General features: G+C 40.6%; 1 long non-coding RNA gene across 1 annotated transcript; it reads left to right on the forward strand.

Annotated features, from left to right (window-relative positions):
* The first annotated feature begins 489 nt into the window (after positions 1-489).
* Positions 490-19,792, forward strand: LOC131577591 (uncharacterized). Its single transcript, XR_009277248.1, has 3 exons — positions 490-595; positions 1,802-1,866; positions 19,708-19,792. It is a non-coding gene; the product is annotated as an uncharacterized LOC131577591 (long non-coding RNA).
* Positions 19,793-20,303: the final 511 nt, after the last annotated feature.

Consider the following 20,303-nt stretch of genomic DNA (forward strand, 5'->3'; position numbering starts at 1 on the left):
CAGGGAGCAGATGGTGAACACTCTGCTGAGTCCAAGTTTGGCTGACAGGGAGATATGGCACTTTTAATAACAGAAGCAGCAATTTAGCTCAAGCCTGAATTTTCTCACATTTCTGCAGCTTATACAAGGAGGGAAAAAGCTTTATAACATAGTCGCTTTCATATCATCAACTGGCTGGCATAACCACTCTCAGAGTACTGATATAATTCTTATCCTTTCAGTAGACATCAAAATTAAATGCAGAAGAAAAGAAGTCCCAAGAAGAGACCCTTGTCTCTTTTTTGTAGATTCAATTTGTAGATTCAAGTTCAATAACCCACTGGTGCATGTGTATGTTGTATGTGTGTGCTTTCAGCACATTGGCTCTTTGAAGTGGCTTCTTGGTTTTTAAATCTTTTCTCAAGTAAGACTCAGATAGGTCCGAGGAAGACTTAAAGCTAACAAAACACTAGCCCTGCTTTTCCAGTGTGTTTCCACAGGGGAAATGCAAAGACAACAACAGTGTGAGCAGAAGAATGCAACTCCCACCCATGCAGCAAGCCATCCTCAATGCACGTTTTCAGCCTGGCCACACAAGCCTCTGGGCCAGAATAAAGTATGTATTTGTTGTTTGTTTGTGGGGTATTGTCACTGATTGCTGAATAGACACTATTGACACTAATTGCTGAATAGATTCAAATGCCCTGTGCCATCATTTTGAGCCATGTACCATCTTCTTCATCAGGTTGGCATATGCTGGGCCCCTGAGTGCAGTAATGAGCCTTGATCATCCTCAGCTGGAGCTTCCAGACACACCCACACCCACAGGGCCAGGAAGCCCCATTTCAACCAGCCCCAATCCCCAAGCTGGTTGAAAAGGCTGGGGTATGATGCCCTGGCTGTTGATAGTCTGTCTTTGTCCAGCCTGGTTGTTGTGGACCTTCCTGCCCATCATTAAATCTGGTCTTAACACTGACCTATGGACTGAATTTCCAGCTTGATCTCAGGCTTATTTTGTCACCATGATACTGCCTCATGATCTGGGCTCTTGGGTGGTTCCAGCTATCATATCCAGGTTTGTCCTGCTTGCCTCATTTGGGTGCAGTTTGGGGAGGCTGGGTCCTGCTAGGTCTGGGTTCCCCTTGCCTCCTGGATCCCCCTGCCTCTGGGAGCAGCTGGCTGTGTGGTATCATGACCCTAGGATGTGCATTTAGGTTTATAGGAGCATGGACATGATCAAGGGGCCCTGACCCAAGAGTCCTTCTTGTCACGCAGTAGCTGGCAGGCCATGTGGGTAGTTTCAGCTGGAGAATGAAATGTGATGGGGTGGGGAACTGTATCTCAGGCCATTTGGGGTGGTTGAAAGTAGGATCAAAGCCAAGCCCCTGTATCAGTCATTAAACATTTAGGTCTAGTTTTTAAAGTCAGTCCTGTTTCTAATACAGTGAAATGCCACGAGTGAGTGACTGAACCCTTTCAAGTCATTATTTTGTGAGGGCCAGAGTTCACTCCATATGTGTTAGTACACTCCACACTGACCTGTAAGAGGCATAAATATAGAGCTCTGGTTTCCCACACAGCTGCAATACCTGTCTCCTGTAGTCTTCACCAAAATGACCCTGTCTTCTTGGCATCTTAAGACTTCCCCATAACAATATCCCTGGGCTCTTCCCATGACCTCAGAATTACTCCTTCTCTGGTTCTTCTAAGCCTCTGCTTCATCCTGTATCCTCAGCATCTTCCCTTACAGTTATAATTTGACTTTGTCCTGCTTTTCAATTCAAATATTTGCTCATATTCTCACATTTACCATTTTTACCAGGCAGGTGAGCAAGAGGTTGTGCATGCAAGGCCAAAGCTGGAGCTGCATGCCCACCAAAGCCACAGGTAATGGCCGGCTTCTGCTTACCTCTTCCTTGCTAGATGGAAGTGCTCTGGTTTGGGGTGCCCCTCTTTCCCTCTTCCCACATGGATTGCTGTGAAATTTGTTTTAAGAGGTGCTGCTCTGTTCAAACATGATTGAAACTGACCACCAGATTCAAGGGTACCTGGGGAAAGGGCTGGCAGACAGACTTTGCGTAAGCCCTTGTTCCTCTGAAAACTTGAACTATGTAGTGAGATGCAAATGCTCAGGAAATGGAGTTAGTGTGCCTCCCTCATATTTTAAAATCACACAGCAATGGCAGTAGTATATTAAGTGTATTTAAAATACATAATAAAGCTTGCTACTTTGTTTTCAGAACTGCTGTGGAAAATCAGCATTTTACACTGGGTAATGATAAGAAAGTTTTTGAACAGCACAAGTGTGTGGGGAGCTGCTTGTCTTTAACTTAGAACAGAGGGAAATTTTCAAATTGGAAAAATAGAGTAGTAAGTGTAGTTTGAATGTGCCTCTCTCCTTTTCACTGTTTTCGTGCTAGCTTGAATGTGTAACCAGATAGTTTTCTGAGACTTTTGTTAGCAACCGGAGTTTAATGTGCAGGCACCAATCTGAATATTATGGGAATTTAGAGGCTTTGAGTGTGGAATAAATTTGTTTTAAAAGCAATAGCAATTGCTCAAGGGATCATTTTACAATAATAGATCTGAAAGTTGTGAGTGATGCAGTGGATGAGAGTTGAAGAGATGGATGAAGCGTTTTGTGAGCTGCTGGGAACAAAAGAGACCATGATTATTGCATTGACAGAGGTGGGTTGTGGGGGCAGCTGACACCTCTTTAAAGCTGGGTGTTTCAAGCTGTCCATGGTTACCATGGGACTTGGGAAGGCTTCAGGAGCACCACCCACTCACACTGATGGATGAGGCAAGGAGGAGAGCCTGTGTCTGTATATGCAGTAGAGCTCTGCACTGGCTAACACAAATGCTGTTGTGTTATTAACTCAAATAGTAAATTATGAAGATCAATAAAAAAGAAGGGAGCTCAAGTAAAAGGAACTCTAAAGAGATCTACATGACCCTGACAGAAGAAACCATGGCCCAGACCACCAGCGCTGTTCAAATGAGAGTCAGGTGCCTGAATAACTTTTAAGATCTCAGACATGGTCTGGAGAGAGAAAAGGAGTGCTGGCAGTCTACTGAGCTACTTCTTAACAGATTGCTTTTCTTCCATTTTGAGAGGAAGCATCAAAGGCTGTCAATATTATTCAGGATGCTATTGTGAATTTCTCCTGCTCTTATATACTAATTCATAATGTTAGCATTTTGGTTTACATGTGGTATGTACACTGGAAGTAACTTGAAATTCTAGACTATTTTTGTCTGATTGCCCAAATACAGAAACTTCTTGTTTGGCAAACTGAAAAAAAAATATTAGAAGTGCTTTATCTGTAACTCCCTGCTATGATCAAATCAAGACCTTGATGTCCTCATACTCCTTACCAGGACACTTTAGCAGCAGTGATCTATGTCCCTGAAACAGAATAGCTGTTATTAGCTAAAACTGAAACATATTCAGTCAATCAGATTCTGGTTTGGAGATGTTATGGATGGCATGTAAAATGAAGTACTGACAAAATAGCACAGCTATGAAATTCTATTCATAAACTCACACTCACTAGTTTCCAAACTATTGTTAATGATAAGATCTTCATGGATGTCAACGAGGCAGAAGTGGGAAGGCAGAAAAACAAGAATCATTAAATTAAACTTGAATGTGCATACATATAGAAACATATACCTATGTGTTTATTTTCACAAGTGAGATAATGCTATGTCTGTTTTAAGTGTACTTTTCTGCTGTTCCATCTGTACAAATGCCTCTTAAAGCAATTATGAAAAGCTATAGGAGATGAAGGGAGGAGCAAAGGAGTATATGACCCCAAAGAAGTGAATAAATCATGTGGACACATCCTGTGTGGGCAGTTTGAGCTGGCTCACAGGCAGCACCAGATAAGTCTGTCCCACAGAGGATGCTACTTTGTGCTCTGGATTAAATCCCTCTGGATTTAATGTTTCACAAACATCCTGCGGCCCTCAAATGGCTGTAAGGATGGGTGTGAAAGTGCAAGCCTAAAATAAGTAATACAAAGGTCTCCACAGGCAGGTAGAGCAAGGTCTTTAAAGATCTGAACTTTTGCCATTCATCTTAATGGCATGGTATTACTTAAATCATGCAGCACTGTACATTTTAATATTGTTAGCTATGTCATTACTGGGTAAAACTTGCAAGGTAAAACTGGACTGACAAGTAATATGAAGATATATAATAGTCACTCTCATTAGCATTGCATCATGTTAGTGTTTTTATGAGTTTGATATGTGCATTATAAAGGATTGTCTTGAAACTATAAAATAAGCTGATACTGTGACTATTCTACTGTTTACCTGGCAACATGCCTTTACATTACAATTCAGTGTTACTGTGACCATGAAATGATAAAATTTAAGCCCATGAGGAAAGGAAGGAAGGCAGGGTGATAATATGGGTCTTTAGGAGAGCAGATTTCATCTTCTTCAGGGTACCATGGGAGGCTTCATAGAGCACTGTGAAGGAGCTTCACATTTGTGTGATCTTCAAGAACCCCTTTGGAGTAGAAATGACTAGTCCTGGCAGGGGACTGGCTTTGGAACAGGGACCTCCTGACTGAAATGCAGTACATCCTTTGAGGTTTTCAAAACTTAACTGGATGAAGCTTTAAGAACCTTAAAAGTTACCCCTGCTTTGTGCAGCAGAGGTGGGGTGATCCAAAGGTCCCTTCCAACCTGAATGAATTTTATGCTTATGTTGTGCCATTATGGGTACATATTAAAAAGCCATATTCTTTTCAGTTAACAAATGGAAGACTCCCAGCCATTCTTTGAACTGCTGACAATTAAAAAAGAAAAGTCTGTGATAGTCAAATATGATGATGATGAGCCCAGTACAAATTTTCATGTTTGCAAATTGAGGAATTGTGTAGTGCATCAGGCAACAAGTGTCATCATTTTGCCTTTGTACAGTGTTGTATCTTGGTTATTCTGAAAGTTTTGAGACAGAATCTGTGTCCTGTTCCACTAGTGGAATCAAGTGTCTCTTCCTCAAGCAAAAACACCACGGTTCTTTAAAGGCAGGACACAGGTATCTCTCACAAGTTGCAAGGCATTTTGACAAAGTGTGGCACTTAGAAATGTTTATTTCTTGTTACCTTCCACTGAAAATAGGTGTGTTCTTCACAACCTAAGGTGGTGTGATGTGACTCCAAGCTGACTAGAATGTTGAGGCAGAGCTGAGTAAACCTTGTTCTTAACTTGGGAGTACTCAAAACTGCAAAAGAGTTTTTAAATACAAATCCAAGTTTTATTTTAACAGAAACTAAATCCCATAGCTTAAAAAAGAGATAAAACTTAGAGTGAGACAAAAAAGAAATCAAAGTGTTTGGAAACCAAATTGCTTCTTGCCTGGTACGTCCTGGCAGAAAAGGTCCTTTTTTCATGCTTTCTCTCAGTTTAGCAGCTCAGGAACTTTCTGTATTGCAACAAAATCTCCTCTGAGGAGGTCTTTGAAACTATAATTTTTAAAATATCTCTAAGCCCATCAGTGGGGCTTGGTTGTCTATTTGTTTTTCTTAGCACTTTGCCAGTCTCTGAGTCCTCACACCCTCAGCATAGGCTCTTACATGTTTTATTCAGTGTTCAAGTATTTTAATTTGATTGATTTTTTAAACTAGATTCTTATATCTAAAAAAGTCACCTGAAGAATGAAAGAGGCTGATAAGAGGGGAGCTGTCTGCCAGGGGGTGGAGGATATAAATCATCAAAGGAAGTGTATTTTAAAACCAGCTTGGCACTGAACATATGTGGTGAAAGAACCATGTAAAGAGAAGTCACTCCTCATGTTTAGGGTTAGATTCCTTTTTATTTTGTTTTTATTTAGCTTTAATGTTTAATACCTTAAAAGTTGCACAGGGCATGATTGGAAGAACTGACCCATAGAGTAGATTGCTGTGGTTGTCAGAGAAGAACAGAATAATTAAGTTCTTCAGAAAAGGTTGCTGGAGATGAGGTGAGGAAGCATGAAGCACTAGTGGAAAGACAAACTGAAATAGAGAGATGATTTTACCATAGGATATGAGGTTTTGGAGCAATATTGTAAATACTGTAAGATATTTCAATCTTATACATTGACTTCTAAGAAGGTAAATTGCATGTAGGAAATTACCTGGTAAATATATGTTAACATGAGAAAGTAACTTCGCTCATGGGCATTTTTGTAGTGAAAACCTTCAAGAGACATACAGATGTTTTTCAGATTCTCAGTTCATTCAGTTTAGTGCCATGTGCTGCCACTGGTTGTAAGGCTGCTCTAGCCCCCAGTCTTGGCTTTTACCTATTTTTAGTCTGAAAGTACTAAAGAGTCTCTCAGTACCTATTTAAAGATGGATAAGAGAGAGAAGTATACAAACACCTTGCTTTTCCTTCTGATTAGACTGTGTTCATAGAAAATGGTGCAGAGATTTTGGTCATTCCCCTCTGAACCACAGACAGCTGTGCAAAGGGCCATCCCTGGGTCTGTCAGCAATAACAGATCTGTGGCTGTAGGGCTCAGCAGAATAGATGATGTTCTATCAGTGAGACCAGGTCAGGCCAAGGATGTGCTGGGCTCCTGAGAGTTTATATGGGGAGCGGAAGGTCTGGGTGTGAGGGAAGAACAGGGTACCCAGCTGCAAGTCACAGTGGCAGCTTAGGAGTCTCAGAAAGGGCAGAATCACACATGACAAGTATTCGTGTGGGAGAGCTATTCCTTAATGAGTTTGCAGTGTGCCAGGCCTTAGATTGATGTGAGTCAACCATTTGGTTTTTAACCTCTTCCTCTGCATGCATAGTGACTATTCATGGGAGGACTACAGTGAAGTATCCTGAAACTAAAAGGCGTTTTAGGATCTCGTGGCTACAGGAATGAAAGTCACAGGCGAGTCTGGATAGCACAAGCAGGCTGCAGTATAGTTCATGTTTTCTGCTCAGTGTCACGTCCCTGCTCACATTTATCCTAACGCATAATTCAGCATCAACTCTAAAAATTCAACTGCTGCTGCCAGTATGTAAATTAAATACCTCACATGGGTGTTACCTCTTCAGGATCACCCTGTTCTTACTGCTCAAGAAGTCAAGTAATGGGAGCAGGTGATCACATCAGCTGAGAAAGTAGACGAGCCAGTATCTTCTGCAGATCTAACGTTTTAAAACGTTCTAAACAAGCACGTGCCTGCCTAGATTTACCCTGGAAGACATTATAATACCCATCTGTGTAACTGCAGAATTACTGCCTGCTGAAATGAGACTCCTGTGAAACTGAAGTTTTATGTAGCTCCAGATTCCTCAGGCTCACCCTTGTCTCCAGAGCACATTTTGCAATGCTTCATATTTAAAGCTATGTACATATACTCAGCAAAACAAGATCTGTTCCTTGGGGGGTGAGGGAATGGGGGCATGGCAGCTAACTACCAGCCTAAAGAAAGAGGGAAATGAGTGACAGTCATTAAGTAGGTTACTTCTACTTTGTGTAACAGTGTTCTTCTGGTACTCAGGTTAATCTGTCTAAGGAACTGTCTGGGTTCAAATTTTCATCTGAGCTCGTTGTTTCTGCTCCAGAAAAGCAGGGAAAGTAAGGAAAAAAACCCTGTATAAAAATTGGTGTTTTCAGATGATGAATATATGATTGTAGATTCTAGTGATTCTAGTCTATTTAACTCCCACTAATTAAACATGTGGTTTAGTTTTGTTTTGTGCATCTATGTAGCGTCTTAACAAAAAAAAAAAAAAAAGAAAAAACCCCAACAAACAAACAAAAAAACCCCAGCAACACTCTGTAGCAGCTGCATTGGCTTCTGCTAATATTTGGTTCCCTTACAGTAAAACCTAAAGGAGTTCAGCAAAAGATGTAAACCTTTTCTTTACTTTTATGTTCAAAGACAAAGATCATGTCTTTGAAATGGTGAGTTTCTGCTGGAAGACAGAACACAAGTTTATCTGTGGTGAGTGGGAAGTTGTAGTAACAGATCTTCTTTCAGGAAGCTTCTTTGACCTCAAATAGAAGGTCAAAACATTTTGGTCATCAAAGCTCTGAAACAAGGGAGTTCAAAGATTAAGATAGAAAAAATATTTTTTCCAAGAATTTTTTCCAAGAAGAGGGAAGGGTATTACTATTGTCATTGTTTTGTTGTGGCAGATAGACTGCTGGCCTGAGACATTGTCCTTGCTGAAAAACTGATGACAGTTCAGTTTTGAAAAGTGGGTGTTTCCTCTGCTTTTAGTCACCACATTACACTTTCAAAAGGAAACAAACATAAAAACCCCCAACCAAAAATCCACCATCATTTCTCATGTTCCTGTTGCTTTTTTGAGAGACCTGTGTCACAAAGACTTACTGAGAGTGAAGCAAGCTGCTGCTTCATTTTTTTTATCCTCCACTTCTAGGAAACAGTTGCTTTAGGACTGATTCTAGTAACCTGATACCACTTGATGTATTTTTGCTGGAATATGGAACCTACATAAATTGCACCATAAGCAAATTTCTTTATAATGGAAGGATTGGGAAGCTGCAGCTTGGCAGGCCATTTCATTGGTGTGGCTTTTTTAAGGTGGATTTTCCAGATGCTTTTTAACAGATGATATTGTAGACTTTTTTAAAGGATATTAGGAATACGCAGCTGCTGCTGTTTTTAGAGCATCCCACCTTGGCTCCACATTTGGAAAAGCCTGACAGATACCAATGTACAATCTGAAAGGAAAATTGCTGTTATTTGCACTTTCCAATGTGCCTAATTATGTGTCAGTGTTGCACGAACCCACAGACTCCTGCTGAAATCAAATCCCATCTTTTCAGACTCAAATACAGAGGAAAAGTTAGGTCTTTCTTCTCATAGAGATAAACTGACAATAATCCATGAAGAGCAGCAGAAACTAAGTACCTCATTCATTAAACCAAAACATCATTCCTCTCTGGCTGGGACACAGTAGATGATATGGGGTCTTATTTAGACAGAGAATGAACAGATGTAAAGTGGCTCTGCAGCACGGTGTGATGCAAGCAGGGGCTCTTCTAGTGCTGGTCCTGAAAAGGAGTCAGAACAGATCTTTAAGTAGGAGAATTTTCCCCCAGCTGAGCAAAAGCTCTTGTAGACTGTGATTACAGTGAGATCAACCAAACCATCTGGATCCACTGCACACAGAGTACATCCCAGGACTCTGGGCTAGTGGAACCCTTCATACCCTCTAATTGATGTCCTGAGACACTCAGCACCTCCTGCTCTGCGAGGGGCTGGCACTGTCTGAACACATTAACAGCAGCATGGCCTTTGCCTCAGACCTTTTAGGTTGCCAATGCTTTTGTTAAGATTTCCTGACAGCTCTGAGAAAAACAATTCCTCACAAGGCCAAGACTTATTTCTGCTATCAATAGGAGATGCCATCCCTTCCTGTATTCAAAAAAAGAGTGGGAAACCCTGGCTAGTGACTTCCACATGGAAAGTGCTTTTTAGAGAGTTTAAAACTTGTATTGTTTGCCTGGCACAGGCTGAGGCACTGGGGAATGCTCTGAACTATGAGGACCATGCAGTCTCTGTCACCACTCTATCCCAACTGGAGAGCTCTGTTACAACTCATTAATGCTCCCAGTCTATTCAGACTTGATTTTGTTGTCATTACAGTATTATCTGTCCCTGAGATATTGCAGAGTAGTGCACCTTCCACCAGCTCTTCCTTTCACTGCTGCACATGGCTGCACATTGCACAGGGCTGAGCTGTTTTTCTGGCTGTGCCATATGGGAATTTCTCCTGATAAGGTAAACCTTCCTGTTCTGCCCAGAAAGGGTGCCTGGCCCTTAAGAATGAAGGAAAGAAGATTTTTCACTTTGTTCCTTCCACTATGAAGAATGCTGCCCAGTGGTCAGATTGAAGTAAACACAAGATAGGGGGCTGGAATGCAACTCTTGCCTTATCAGCTCCTGGCCCCTACCTCAGGAACCCTCTGTCATCTCATAACATTTATTACAGGCTTACCAAGCATCAGAAAGTGTTCTGGGTTTTGGGCTTCTGCTCTTAAATAATTTACGTGATGATGAATGAGTAATTTAAGCTTACAGCACCTTGCTTCATTATCGCCAAAACTCAACAGGAATTTTACTGGGCTCCCTGGAAGCTCAGTGTTCATAAATTGCTTTAAGGGTCTTTCCTGAAGTATTCTCTTGTTATGTGCAAATATGGTAATAACCTTAACTTGAGATTATTATTCCAGAGCCAAGTGGTAAACAGCAGCTCAAATTCACTCTGTGTGGGTTTGCCTGCCCTGGAATGGGGTGGCTGCATTGATGCTGTGCTGCTGCTTTTTGCCTTGGTTTCCTCTAGGACCCATGTACCATAATTGCAGCTAGAAAAACTAGCTTTTCTTTTAGAGTAACTTTTCGGTTCAAAGTCTTTGGAATAACCAGATCCCCTGTTAAATTACTCAACTTACTTTTAAAAGGTCTTTTTAAAATAGTCTCAGAGGCTCCTTTTTGAAGAAATGATTACAAGAGCCATGTATCTTCACATAATAATTATAATAATTAGATTCTGTCCTTTAGACTTATGCTTTAACTATTCAAAAATGAGGGTATAACCTTACAAAAGCCCTTTTTAATATATGTTTAGAATATGTGGCAACCTGGTTTCTCCAGGCAAAAGACCATTTCTGCTGCTTTCTGACTGCTAAGTAGGAGCTGCTCTGTACTTGTGGGAGGGATTTCCCTAAAACTCAGCACCCGGGAATCCCAGCCCTCAGACATTGACACTTTGTCCTATGGGTAAACCAAACACTTCTAGCTTTGGGGATTGCCTCAGCTCAGTTTGCAGGTATCCATAGCCACTGTGCTTGGGATTAAGATTATTTTTTTTTTTGTATTTTATTAGTAATTTCATAATCTGTAAGCAAGAAGAGGTGGGTTTTGAAATTAATTTTTCAGATAACCATTTGTCTCCCAGATTCTTAAGAAGTAGCTGCTGGGATCATATTTTCGTCACAGCTGCCTTGCCCTGTACAAGGATCAAAAACTAGATGTGAGCCAAGAGATGTAGATGAGGGGTGAAATGTGTCATTTCACTGTAGCTGTGCAGAAAACAGGTGCTGCAAACAAGTATTAGGGAAGAAGCCCAGCTTTTAAAGGGGCATGTGGTGAAGGAGCCAGGGAAGTAAGGTACCTAGGACAGAGATACAAATTTATGGCAGTAAAGGCTTTCAGCCACAGGGATTCCCAGAGATCCCTCACATATGAATATCTGTGTTTGTGCTCTAATAAAAGAAGATTAACTAGGAAGCAGTTTGTTTGACTGAATTCTACTCTTAATTCTGGTTGGGCTTTTGGTTTTACTGACTTGGTCTATATCTTCATGTTGCAAATATAAAATGCTTCACTTTTGTAACTTTTTCTTTGGTGTCCAGAGTTCTGAGAAACAGTTAAATTATCCCATAGGGACACACTTAGGAAAGACTAAAACTAGGAAGAGTGCTTCAGTAGAAAACATGGAATATCTCTGACAACATATGCCTGGTAACAGAAAATTGGTTGTGTGGGATTTTTCTGGAGAAGGCCTTCCAAACAAGGCTCAGACATAAGTAGTTGCCTAAGGCTGCTTTGAGTCAGATACGCTGATGATACCCTGTGGGGAATGCTTTTAAATGGGGTGAAGTCCATGTCCAATAGACTAGTTCAACTGCTCAATTTCCACTGAACAAATTATTACTGTTCTTCAGGACAAAAGACACCACTCTCACAGAGCAGTGCCTGGCTGATGGATGGTCCTTATATGGTTCTGCTCCAACAAAAGTTGCAAACTGAGGCACTTTGCAAAATGGAGTGAAAAAACAGCAGTTCTTGTTTCAGTGTAGCAAAGCATTTGTCATTTCCATTTCAAGACAGATGAACTTTTGACAGATAACCACCCCTATGGGCTCTATATACCCTATGATAGCCAGAGTGTGTGACAGGTGCTCTCTTCCCTGAGACTTTGCTTTGGGTCAAGTGCAGTGAATGTTGGCATCTGAGAGGTTCATGACATTTTTTTAAGGTCATTAAACAGTTAAGTAAATAGTGGCATTTGTATATATTTGTACACATGCACACACACTTATGTATTTAAGACATTCAAAGAGGTTGCAAATTTTTAGCAGAAGTTGTGCAACTGGGTCTGTGTGACAGTATATAAAATTATTAAGTTTTGGGGTTTCTTCATTTTTATCATTCTTATTAAATGTTTTTAAAGGATCCCTTTAAAATCCCATTAAATGCTTGCATTTGCCTAAAATGTTTTGTTTTAATAAATGAGCATACCTGTGAATCAACTAAGTCTGAATATAGTGGTGTAGGAGCATTTGTTTCTATTTGCTAAATTTTCACTCTGGGAAAAGTCAAAAAAAAAAAAAAGAGATATTTTCTTCTGGAAAAGATTCCTCATATACAATTTTTTTACTAAGTTTAATAAAAAGTCAAAGAAAAGAAAACATTCAAGTCTCTTGACTCTTGCCAGCTCCTGCTGCTGCTATTTGTTTATAGTTTATTCCTTTCTTTTTATTATTTCTGACCATTTATTAGTACTGTAGTGGTGCCCAGATCTTCCCCATGACGATCGTAAGTACACGTACAAGTCTCGTAAACAGACGAGCTGATACCATTTCTTCCGTGAAGAATCCCAGCACAGTCAGCCGACCTGGAGCCAGGAAGTGCAATACAATAAAATCACATCCAGGCTTTGGGGTACATTTATGAGCAAACACAACCAGGGAGGGTTTTGAAAAACTGCTGGCAAATACTCAGGTCTGCATGCTGTCGGGACACCATTTTATCCCTTCTTCTCGGAATAGAAAGGGGCATTTCTCAGACAAAAAAAGGGCTTGTAGCCATCCTGCAGAAGTGGCCAGTAACTGGGTTCTGGAGAAGGTGTGTTCTGTGTCTTCAGACTGTGGGTCTGGGGAGTGGGGGCAGTGCCCCAGCAGCCTAACTGCAAATGAAATTTGGAGCCTAGTGTCAGCAGCTGCCACTACCCCACAGTGTGTCACCCCTGCTGCAGGGACAGGAAGGACCTAGTCTGGAAGGGCAAGGTCCAGCCACTGTTTTGGGAACCTGGGTACATTTCTTCCCTGCTGAGGGCTTCAATAGGAGTCACCAAAATGGGCCCTTGATAACAGAGAGGGTTTGTGAAGGCAAGAACTTAAGCAGATTTGAAGCTTAAACAAGCCCAAATAAAGATAAGTCAGATAACCAGTTATACAGTGGATAAAGTTTGGGATGACTTTGAGAAGTAGAGAAGTGTGTGGACTTGCACTCTTTTAAGAGTGTGGAGGGACTGAGAGAGAACTGATGAAATTTAATGGAAGGAGGGATGATACTAGGTCCTCTGAGACTGGGGAGAGATTTCCTCACCTACTCACTTCTGTGTGAGGCAGATAATAACTTACTTGGAGGCAAGATAATCTCAGTAGAGCAGAAATGAAATCTGTGATTTTTTAAATACACGGAGGTTGGAAGGAAGGTTTTAAGAGGCTGTAGACAATTAAAGTACAGTAACTCTCTAATAGAGATCTATATTAGTAATCTCTATTAGAATACAGTAACTACGAATGTTATAAAGTTGTTGAGTAGAAGGAATGCAGGTGTAAATGTCAGGACTGAGTAACACATGGGTCAATGATTTTGCAGTAAAAGATGTGCTGGGCAGGACTGTGAGGGCTAGGCTGGTACTAGTGGAGAAAGCCAGCCATAAGTAAGCCTGAAGTTAGAGAAAATGGAGTAAAGAAACAAAGGCTGCTGGGGCACTGGAGCGAGATAAGGATTTTGGGATGCAGCAGAAGGTTAGACATCACAAAGCCCGGACATCTCCTGGTATAAATAAAAGTAACTCCCTGGAAGCTAATGGACCTGGTGTGATGCTCATTAGGTGAGGACAGAGAGGGAATGAAAGAATAGGATGATGATGCAAAAAAGATCTTTGGAACATAATTAATCTTTAAACTTGCTGGATAATGTCTGGCTTGGGCAGGCCTGTGCAGTCAGCAATACCAACACAGGAGAATAACTCCATGCCCGCCATGGTGGTGAAGCTGAAGGCAAGGAAGTGAGTTATTAGCTGTAGCTGTAGTGAACTAAACCGATAAATAGTAAGAACTGTTTATGGTTCATTCAATGTAAATTAAGCCAACAATAAGTAAAATATAATCAGGTATGTTATAAATGTTAATTAACACACTGGAAACATGGAGACAGTTACTGAGAAACAAAATTATAAATGTTCAAATAACACAGTAGTCGCAGAGGGAGATGTAAATTAAGTCAAATGGACAGTCTCAGTGACAGAAAAGATATTTAACAGGTAATAAAAACAGCAAGAAAACAGCATTCTGCAGTGGGCTTGGAGGTCAGTACAGGCACTAGGAGAGCAGTATTGCATTGCCATATATCAGATGTTTTGCTTAGAAAAAAGCAATGATTTCTGGTTCTTTATGAGAAAAACAAAAAAAAGATAACATCTGTGTTCCTTCTGTGAAAGAAACCATGTCTGCAAAATTCACCACAGCAAGTCTGAAAGAGCATGGAAAGTTATCATGCTTTTTGATTCAATAATCTGCCTTGAGAAGGTATTAAATACATTGTTTTCAACAACTATTAATACTATATTAAGGATGAAATCCAAGTAAGCTCAGCAACCTATTGCAAACAAGGGTAATTTGGCATGTTAACCCTATAGTTTGTTTACACTGATTATATATCAGCCTTGTAGCATGAAAAATGCAATTTGTTGGAATACATTTCTTTATGGTATGTTTCTTTTGGCTCTTGGGAATTGTCCTGTGACTTAGATCATGGCAAATAAAGAAAAAGGCTCTACCTGAAGTGTTGCTGCTGTCACATGGTATTTATGTTGCTGATAAACAGGAAAATGCTTGCTCAGCACCTTATTCTAAGGCAATTGTGAAGCAATACACAGTTTCTGAAACAGAACTAATACCGGCTGTATCCGGTATTTTAAGGCTAAAATCTAAAAAATTATGTGTGAGATAGGAGTCTTCTTGTTCTTTTAATGTGTTTGCTCTCTTATCCCTTCCTGGCAGAACCAAGCTTACATGTGGGAGCTGTGATGCAGAAGTCTGGAACTTTGTTCTTAGCACAGTCTTCTTCTAGCAGGGGAGAGTTGTACCCTCTCACCATCCAGCTAAGTCAGGTTTTTACATGGCCACTGCAAATATGTTATCTTGCTGCTGTTTCCCATACCTAAATATTTAACTCCTAGGTCCTAAACTCAAGGAGCAGCTGTCAAGGGTTATCTTTAAGAACCCCATTGGGAAAGGAGAAAGAGTTCTCTTCCTCTCTTACAACATGAGAGATTTATTCTTCAGAATAAGATCCTTCTGTGTATAATTTCATTAAAAATAAGGAAAACCCTGAAAACAGAATGAGTGAAATTTCCTGATTTGAAAAATACATTTTATATTCTGTATTTTGGAAGAGATTTTATTGCACCTTTCTTCAGTTTGATTGTTTTGCTTTTGTTAGTGGAGAGGAATTCAAAGCAATGAAATTAAGCCTATGAACCAGTACAAGTAATCATATTGAACCTAGGATAATTGAACTAGCAATTTCCCCCAGCTGTAGGCAGTTTGTGAACTGCCAGGCAATAAATCCACTGCCATCTACCACAGAAAGTACTGTTGCCTAGTTTCCCTTCCCTTTGCCTTGGGATTTACTTTGCATTCAGTGGATTGTTTTAAATCCTTGCCTGCATTCAATATGAAGGCTGCGGTCCAAGTGCAGCTGAGGGTTTCCTCCTTTGCAATCACTGACCAGGGCCAGACCTTTCAGTATTAAACATGCTTCAGGGGACAGGCACAAAGAAGTGATCAGGTGCTGGGGAGCCTGCTCTGTTGCTGAACTCAGAAAATAGGTCAGCTGTCCTTCAGCTGCCTTGAAAAAAATTATAAAGGGGCTGAGGAATAAACTTCTTTTTCTTTCTTTCCTATCAAAATTGTTCCAAACCTGGTGGGGGGAGGGGGGGGGGGTGTGGAATATCCATCTCCTACAAGCTGTACAAATACTAATGTTCAGATTATATAGATTGTTTAATCTTTCTTCTGTTGTGAGTTATCCACTCCTTAGGCTGTCAAGGGATGTGATTGCCTGAGCAGTGCTAGGGCAAACAGAAGTGCTCTCAAAGCAGATCTGCTAAACCCCTTGAGCACAATGGTGTCAGGCCACTGCAATGCTCTGCTGCTGCCACCTTTCTAAGCAAAATCACAACTCTGTAGAAAGACCTCCTTTAACTACCCTGACTTTAATTTCCTCACCAATCCTACAAAAAAAATCCTATGTTTCCTTTTTTTCCCCCTCTGTACAAAGAAAAAACCCTCTGTGAAAAAGAGGGCCTGTACTTGGTGTGTAGCATAGTAACATGAGCATAATAAACAAGTGGCTGTCCCCATAAATAATAAAAGGAATGTTTCTCTTCACATGGCAGCTTTTCAGAGAAAAGGCAGGGAATAGGTAGCCCTCCTCTAATGTGCAACCTTGCAAACTCTAATCCCCACTTCTGTTGTTTTCTTTGGCAAGTCACCAGCTGGTGGAGAAGGAGGTACCTCCTTGCCTGTACCTCTCTGCTCTGCACTCCCTTCTAACTTTTATTCTTTTTTATCTCTTATTCCTTATGCCTGCTGGAAACTCAGAGGTTCCTTAAAAACACAGTTGTATTTCTTCCCTCTGCCTGTGTGGTGTTCTACGTTCTCATGATGATGGAGACATGCTCTGCTAGCAATGAACTTGGACTCATAATATCAGCATAGAGGTGAAAATAGACCATTCACAGCTTAACATCCTCCTGATTTACGTTCTTGCAGCAAAGGTGATGAGCTCTTGATACAAGTGAATAACTGTATCATTGGAAAATGTTTCTGATGTTGTTTCAGCTGCTTAAATAAAAATGTTAATCTTTCTCACCATTAGGAACATGATTTAGTGGCACGTCAAGATTTCCCTTTTCTGGCCACTCAGTTCAGACTTTGAATATATTGTAGTTGGCTTCAGTTTTCAGAGCCATGTGTTAGCTACTGCAGTAGCTGAAAATGCATGCAAATTATCCCTTTATTCTGGCTGAGATTACGACATTAAAACAACAACAACAGAGAAAAGCCTGTGCAGAGAGTATCATAAATAATTTAGCTTAAGTGAATGCTGAAATTAGTCAAGGCACCGCATTGCTTGGCTCCAAGCAGTCTATTTACAGCCAGATATGTAGAGTACCCTCCAGCCAAAGCCTAGGCTTACAAAAATGGAAAGCAGGAAAAACAATATGATCTTCTTTAAAGAAGCATGTTGGAATGATCCGCGGGGTTAAATATACCTAGACAGTGCTCTGTGCCACAGCTCCAGCAATCTTGGGAGAAAACAAACTGTTTATAGAGAGCCCTGAGCTGGGGAAGGAGATAATGAAATATGCTCGTGTATTATTGGCAAGTGCTCTGAATGGTACAGGCGAGCTAAGTGCATACAGTATTATCTTGCATAATTATTGGGTCACTGTACTGTAAACTAAGTGGCTTCTATACTTAGCCACACTACTGTGCTCACTGCCTGATTAAGGGCTAGATCCAGCTCTCTCTCCCACCAGGCTGTATTTACACTGAGCTCAAAGGATTGATTTGGGGCCTACTAATTCTTCTTGGGGCCTTCATTTCTGAATAGCTGAGATGAACGTGGGGACGAGATAGTGATGGGCATTTGTAGTCATAGCAATAGGGATGTTCCCACTGCAGCCAGGTACAGCAGAGCCTTTCCAGAGTCCAGGGCTTGAAGACACAGTGAGGCAGCAAGAGGACAAATCCAAATAGATTACTTGGATCATTTTATAGAGACAACAAGAACTGATTTGAACTATGGACCAGATTATTCATAGCTAGTGCTTAGTTTGCACAGATCAGAAACCCCAGAAGATCTCAGCTGTGGAGAAAGTGTTTCTCAGGCATTTCTTTGAAAGTGGTTATCATGTACAGGTACCACTTGAGGAGGGACTTCTACCAGCACAGCATAGCAGATCAGGGAGCAGGTTATCTGCAGACTCATGGGTTGGAAGACAACTCTGGCAGACAAAAGCAGCAATCTGTGGAAGGGGAAAAGTTGAAAGACTTTTTTTTATTACGGGCACTTTCAGAACCAATCTCGGCACTCTTATGAGTCCCAAAGTGACTGTTCAGTTGAAATAGTCATGGAGAATGGGATGAAACCCAAGATAGCCCATGGCAATTACTTAGGCACCAAAATGTGTGTATATATACATATACACACACACATATAAATATATGTATATATATATACTTGGAGAGTTTAGCAGGCTAGCTGAAATGACATAGGACTAAGGTAAAGTCAAGATGAAAGGCTGTGAAAACAAGCTGTGAGAGAAGCAAAAGAAGCCAAGATTACAGACTGGGATGAGATTGGAACAAAGGCCAGGGACTGCAACAAAGAAATAGAAAACACAATGGGAAGAAATGAAGTTGAGAATAGAAGACAAATAGAGAGAGAGTGGAAAATGAAAATAAAAAAATAAAATTCGTATTTTTGTTGTTTAAAGGAAGAATAGCAGTTTGAGCCTTGGGAAATACTCAAGGTCAGATAATAAATGAAACCAAAAACCAATGTAGAGAAAGTAGTGTGAGAAATCATTGAATACTAACATGGCAAAGGAGATGGGAAATCTGTCCCAAGACACTAGTGGCAGTATTTACATTTACTGACAGGCAAAAAATGGGTTAGATCTCACATAATTAAGATACATCCTTATCCTTTAAGCAATGATACCACTTCTAAATGCCTGTGCTGCACTGTGAAAGGTCCCCACCAGTCTTTGTTCTGACAATCCAGAGTACAGGAGTGAATACAGAGATAATTAAGAGTATGATTTTTTTATATACCTGTATCATCTGACATCTTACTAATGCTTTCCAAGTCCCAGAGTAACACTGAATTTCAAGATCATAAGGCCAAGTTAAAAAGGTTCTTGCTAACTAGGTCTTCTTTCTGTTCTGGTTTCATGGGAAAATGTAACAACAAACCCTAAACACTAAGGATTTCCTGTGCCTACAGCCACTCTCTCCAAGGCAGTCAATGGGTGTATCACATTGTGTGACTGCTGCAATAGAGAATTTCCTCTGCCAGTCATGCCTGCCCTGTCAATGATGTCCCCCATCCAAACAAGCAGACGTGAGGAGACAACAGTCTCATGGAGAAAGAGGAGACAGTGTATGTGCTTTAAGTTGTACATAAAGATCCTCGCATCCAGTGAATCTCTAATGCCACTTTCATAGAGGAAAAGCCAGTAAGAGCCTGTTTTTATCAGTTCCACATGAAACCTTCAAATCTAGGTCAGAGTCTTCTAACCATGTATGTTTTAAGCTCTATAAAAATATTTTTTCCCAAGATTGGATTCTATTTGTGAACAATGTAAAAAAGAAGAATCCAAGATCTGACATAAAACCTATAAAAACTTCATTAAAACCTTCAGCCTTCTTATAACCTTGTCAAGAAGCAGTGGAAATAGAGGTTTAATGCATTCACCTCTTCTTGTGCAAGCTGGGACAGGGCTCTAGAGGCATGAACACAAGGAAGAGGCTTTTGCTGCATGACAATGCATAGCATGCTTAGGATCACCACTTATCACTGGACTTGGACAGGCTGTGAACCTTGCGTATGGATGTGAAGCACTTTGATAATGGTGCTTCTATTTCTCTCTTTTTTTAAGTTGAAGACTGCTGGTGTATTCCTTTGGAGCCCAAAAGTATATCAATTTCATGGCACAAAGGTTCATCTTTCTACTACCAGTCCACTTAGGGTAAGTGGCAAGTATTTTTAATTCCTTGGATGTATTTACCTGCTTCAGAGATGGCAAGTTATGAAAAAGTGAGCTTGCTTTTTCAGACTGAGAGGTGTGGGTTTTTTTGTGAGAACTGTTTGGTTTTTTCACTTTTAAAGAGGTGAAGTCTGCCTTAGGTATTTGAGATTAGGGAAAAACCGTACAATACCTTACTGCACAGGACTATTTGCCTTATTAAGTCATGTTTGCCTCAGGTATAAAATCAGTGCATTGAACAAGATGCCACCAGGGCTAGGTATATTTATTAGAAACTTACTGCAAGTCAGAAAATCTCACAAAAAGAGGAACTTGGTGTTTCCATGAGTAACCTTTTAATCTTTCCTTGTGGAGGGGTCAAGATGCACAGGAGTGCCTTGTGAATGTTAAGGTGAGGTCTAAATGAAGGTTCCAAAAAGAAAAAGTTATTTCTGGAGCTTTTATATCTTCAGTAAGCTCACACATGAAATAAGTTGCCATGACTCAAT

This window comes from Poecile atricapillus, chromosome 3 (assembly GCF_030490865.1).
Source record: "Poecile atricapillus isolate bPoeAtr1 chromosome 3, bPoeAtr1.hap1, whole genome shotgun sequence".
NCBI classification, from domain to species: domain Eukaryota; kingdom Metazoa; phylum Chordata; class Aves; order Passeriformes; family Paridae; genus Poecile; species Poecile atricapillus.